Raw genomic sequence first — 5946 nt, forward strand, 5'->3', positions numbered from 1 at the left:
CTCCTTTGTATTTCCATACTTGATAGTTCTACCTAGGTTGCCCTTTCTGTTAATCTGCGTGTGTTCTGTTGTGCATAGGGTTTTCAGAGGCCTGTATTCCTCATAGATGATGCTATTCTACAACTCATGTGGTCTTCAGTCATTTGTGTCCAAGGCATCTAATCGATTTTGGACATGGCTTTTAAATTCAGATGGAAAAAAACCCAAAGGTCCTATTTTGGCTCTAATGGATTTGTTTCACTTTCTTCAGCTTCATTTTGAAATTACCTATGAGCAATTGATGGTCTGTTCCCTAGCCAGCTGCTGGCCTTGTTCTCGCTGCTATTGCTAAGTTTTTCCATTTTCTCTTTTTACAGATGTAATCAGTTTGATTTCTGTGAGTTCTATTAAATGAAGTCCATGAGTATAGTCACTGCTTGTAATTTTTTTAAAATAATGGTATTTGCAATAAATAAATTATGCAAAATTTAAGCATATGATCATATTCTACCTTAAAAGCTTCAGTTTTACCTCTGTCAACAAGATCATGTTTTCCAATAGCCAATCCTTCCTCATTCAATATCAGAATGCAATTTGGTAAAAATCCTCTATTTCTCCATCTTTAAATTTATTGAGTTACATGTATGTTTGAATAAGAGTTGTATTAATGGGTCTTCCTGTACGCATATGATTATGCTATTGCTGCAGAATAGATCATGAAATGTTCTTTCTGGTGATGAATGCAACAATATTCTTTTTCAATTTGTCATTTCCAGTCTAGCAGATCATAGGCTTTCTGATTAAATGCCCAATGCCAGTCCTTTTCAAATCAGTAAGAGGTCTAGGATATCTATAGATCTTTATGTTTCCACAGCCAACAAACTGGCGGAAGAGTATTGGAAAGCTTACTTATAAGTTATTTAACTTCCAAACATAGGAGATTTTTTAAAGTTGTGCCTTTGCTACAAGTTTCTCATTTTACTGAATGAACTGCATCTTCAGAAAAAAACATTTTCTTATCTGTAGCTTCAGCAGCAAGGAAAGAATTTCTTTGTTTTCTTGCTGTGTGGGCTTGTTGCTGTTGTTACATGCCTTCGAGTCACCTGTGACTCATAGCAACCCTATGTACAATAGCCCTAAATCCTGCTCTATTCTGTGTCAATCTTATTGTCTCTGACACACCTATCCCCATTACTCCAGTGACTGAATCAATCTATCTCATTGAGGGTCTTCCTCTCCTTCATTGTCCCTCCACCCTCTCAAGCATGGCATCCCTCTCCAAGGACTGATTCCGCCTTTCAACATGCCCAAACTATGTCAGACAGAGCTTCAGAATCCTTACCTCCAAGGAGCAGCCTGGTTTAACCCTCTCCAGGAAGAACACGTTTGTTCTCCTAGTAGTCCGTGGTATATTCAATAAATACTCTTCTCCAGCACCACAGGTGAATGGCATCAACTCTCTTTCTATCCTCCCTAGTCATTGTTCATCTCTCTGATGCATAGCAAGTAATTGCAAAGACCATGGCCTGGGTCAGGCGTACTTTAGTCTACAGACTGACATCATTGCTCCTCAGTACTTTGGAGAGGTCTCTGACAGCAGACTTTCCCAATGCAAATTATCTTTTAATTTCTTGGCTGCTGGTACCAAGAGTGTTGGTTGTAGAGCCAAGCAAACTGAAGCTGTCAACAATGTCAATCTCTTCACCATCTATCATGATGCTGCCAATTGGCCCAGTTGTAAGAATCTTTGTTTTTTTGATGCTTCAATCCATATTGAAGGCTGCAGTCCTTGACCTGTAGCAAGTGCTTCAGGTCCTCCTCAGTTTCAGCCTACCTTAAACCCTGGCCTTGCATGAGGGATTTCATTTACTCTCCGGCACCTTGTGGGGCTCAAGCTTTCCCTCCCGCCTCAGGCCAACACACTCCCAGGACAACCTCAACATCAGGAAAGCCTGTTTCAAAGTTTGATGCTCCTGTTTTCTCCTTTGCACCAGAGCATTTTCTTTTCTTTCCTGTAAGTTCAGCTCTGCTCTGAAAGGGATGTTTGCAACAAATAGCATATCATTGTGAAGTGTTTGAAATAGAAAAATTTTCAGGGAATCTAGTCTTTCATAAGCAGAAGATAAAAAAAATTGTCATTGTTATTATTGTGTACTCTCGAGTCATAACGGGTCCTTTGTACCGCGTACCTTTGTATTGACAGCTCAATTCCTTACCCCTAAGCCACTAAAGTATCTAATCCATTGCTGTGTGGTCTATTTCAACTCAAGGGAACTCCATGTATTGTAGAGGAGAACTCTGTGTAGTATTTTCTTGGATATAATCTACACAAAACATCATCAGGCCTTTCTTATGTGTTACTATTGGGTAAATTTGAATTCTCAGCCTTTAGGATACCAGTCTAGAGAAAATTGTTTGCATCACTCAAGTTTGTCCCTATCAAGCAATAAAGACACGTATAACATAAACAGATGTCTTTGAGTTGTGGAGAAGAGTCATGGACTTCCAAGAAAGCAAATAGGTCTGTCTTGAAGAAGGTGAAACCAAGCTGCTTCTTGGAGGCTAGGATTTTGAATCTCCATCTCACACACTTTGGGTACGTGTCCAGGAGGGACTGATCTTTGGAGAAGGACATCATGCTTGGAAGGGTGGCGGGACAATGCAGGAGAGGAAGACCCCGGATGCGATGGATTGACACAGAAACTTCAGTAATGGATGTAGGTGTGTTGGAGACAGTGAGATTGGCTCAGGACAGGGCAGGGTTCAGAGTTATTGTACAAAGGGTCCCTATGAGTAACAGGCAACTCTGGCATATAATAACAAACAAACAAATAAACAAAAAGAGCAAGATAACACAGTCTGTCTGGTGGCACAGTCCTCAGGGAGTTGCGCTGATAATGCACACAATTTTGGCAGTTCAAATCCACAAGCAGAAAGTTCAAATCTCAGCAGAAAGATAGACAATCTCTTTCAATGCAATTAGAGCCTGGGAAACACAATGACAAGTCAGCTCTAGGTCAGTTCCAACTTGACGTCAATGAGTTTTGAGAAATAATAAAAGCCCACTCATTACCATGTCACTGGAATCCATTTATAGAGGTGACCACTGTGAAACACTTGGTGTCTTTCTCGCCTGACTTTTTTGCTAACGTTCACAATGATTGTAGTGTCCAGTATAGTGCTAAGTAAGGTCTAGATCCAGTCTCAGCTGTGCCACAAACCATGTGACTCAGAAAAATCACTAACTTCACAGCATCTGCTTTTCTTCTTTTTCCAAGAAACATTAATAGTATTTGTTGTTGTTGTTGCTGCTGTGTGCCGCCTTATTGGAAATGATTCATAGCTGCCCCTCCAGCAGCTTTTCAGAGGTCATAAATAGCACCAGAGGAGGTTGCCTGTTTCCTATGGAGCAACTGATGATTTGAACTGCCTTCCTTTGGGTTGGAAGCACAACTTCTCCCCATTAGGCCAGCAGAGCTCCCTCTAGTAATAGTATTGTCATTATTGTTACCATTGAATCAGAATCAATCCACAGCCGACCCTCCAGAAGGTTTTCAGAGGTAGTAAATTGCACAGGAGGAGATTGTCCATCTTTCTCCCAGAGACCAGCTGGGATTCAAACCACATGCCTTTATAAGTGTAACATTTCTTTAACATCTTAGTCTATTCTTTTTTGGTTTCTATATTTATCTGAAAATGTAGCTAGAGGGTCAGCTACATGTTGGTTCTAACTCAGTGGCACACAACACCAGCTCACTTGTTTCAAGTAATAGATGGTGATTAGTCATGTTGCAAGTTAAAAAAAAATTAAAAAGGAATCATTAAAGTGATTTGGATTATTTCTTTGAACCCACTCAGTTTTTAATCAAGTCTCTATCTTTATTGGCATGACCAGTCCTGGTAACCTAGACAGGTTCCCTTAGCCTCAAAACGACCAGAATCTCTAATCACTGTAAGCACTGTTAAAAATGCAGATAATAGGTTAAAAATATAGACTGTTTTGAGAACGAACCCTGAAGGCATTAGCTGTGCAACTGGCCAAACACTGACCAAGGTTCCAGCATGAGGGCATGTGACCTGACTCAAGGTCACTGCTCATGTCACTGAGCAGAACATTTTGCAATGAGGACTGTGAGCTCCTCACACTGACCTTGGGCAAGATCATTCACATCCCTGTGCCTCTGCAGTTTCTGCTATGGAATGAAGTTCCAGATTGCCTTTTAACATGAAGTCTACGTGTTTATAATTGAGTGCAGCAGACCCCTGTCCCAAGCCTACCTTCCCCAGTAGGAAATTCCGGCGCCCACAGTGACTCTGTGCTGAATAGTAAGGTAGACCAGACTCTGTCTTTCATCTCTTCATTCCCTCAATGTTACTCCATAAGTATCCTATTCCCTTCCCCTTGTCTTGGAAGAAATGATTGAGTAATCATGCTTGTTTCAAGGGTGATGGTTCACATTCCTTCTTTTGTTGTTGTTGTTGTGTACCATCAAGTCAGAACTGACCCATAGCTGACCCTCCAGCAGGTTTTCAAAGGCAGTTATTTGCACAGAAGGAGATTGCCCATTTTTCTCTTATAGAGTAGCTAGTGGATTTGAACCACATACCTTTGTGCAGCCAGCACAACTTCTTACTACAAAGTCACCAGACCATCAAGAGTACTATGACTTATAGTGATTCTGTGAACAACAGATCCAAACCCTACCCTATCCTGTCCCATCCCCAGGATCCCTGATATACTTAGCCTACTGTTACAGTCACTGTGGCAATCCATCAGAGTGAAGGGCTGCCTCTTACATTGACCTTTCCTAGCATGTTGTCTTTCACCAAGTGCTGATCTCTCCTGACAACACTTCCAAAATATGGGGGACAGCTTCATCAGCCTTGCCTCTACGGAGGACTCAGGTTGCACTTTCTCCAAGATTCAAAGAGGCATGTTGTTATGTGTCATCAAGTCATTTGCAATTCATAGTGACCCTATGTACAACAGCTCTGAACCCTGCTCTATCCTGAGCCAATCTTATGTCTCTGACACACCTATCCCCATCACTGTATTGATCCATCTCATCAAGGGTGTTCCCCTCCTGCACTGTCTCTCCACCCTCCTAAGCATAATGGCCCTCTTCAAGGACTGGTCCTGCCTTGCAACATGTCCAAAGCATGTCAGATGAAGCTTCAGAATCCTTGCCTTCAAGGAACAGCCTGGTCTCACCCTTTCTAGGGTGAACATTTTTGTTTTCCTAGCAGTCCATGGTATATTCAATACTCTTCTCCAGCACCACATCTCAAAGGCATCAATTCTCCTAACATCCCTAGTCATTGTCCAGCTTTCTGATGCATAGCAAGTAATTGCAAAGACCATGGCCTGGATCAGGCACACCTTAGTCTCTAGACTGACATTGCTGTTCTTCAATACTCTGGAGAGGTCCCTGACAACAGACTTTCCCAATGTGGTTTGTCTTTGGATTTCCTGGCTGCTGGTACCAAGAGTGTTGACTGTGGAGACAAGCAAACTAAAGCTGTTAACAATCTCAATCTCTTCACCATCTATCATGTTGCTGCTGATTGGCCCTGTGGTAAAATTCTTTTGTTTGCTTGGTGTTGAGCTTCAATCCATATTGAAGGCTGCAGAGGCTTAGACAATATTTAACCTGAAGAAATAAATGGCTGGTAAAATAAAATACCTGCTTGGTTGGAACATGTTAAGAAAGGAGATGGGAAGAGAGCACGTTTCCTTTAAGCCATGCCCCTTAAATGATCATTCATATTCTCTGTAATCAAGGACAGCCTTACTCAACTATTACCTTATATCATTAATTATTCAGATGACTAAACAACTTCAAGTCAGTCAAAGCCTCTATATTCAAGCATGGATTCCCATTAATAAAGGGCCTACCCAAAAACTTATAACAAGTCACCATCGGATCTCTGAGGCTGTAAATCTTTTGGGGGAAGACTGCTCATTTT

Source organism: Elephantulus edwardii, unplaced genomic scaffold (genome assembly GCF_000299155.1).
Source record: "Elephantulus edwardii isolate Elephantulus edwardi_28Jun2011 unplaced genomic scaffold, EleEdw1.0 scaffold00195, whole genome shotgun sequence".
NCBI lineage: Eukaryota > Metazoa > Chordata > Mammalia > Macroscelidea > Macroscelididae > Elephantulus > Elephantulus edwardii.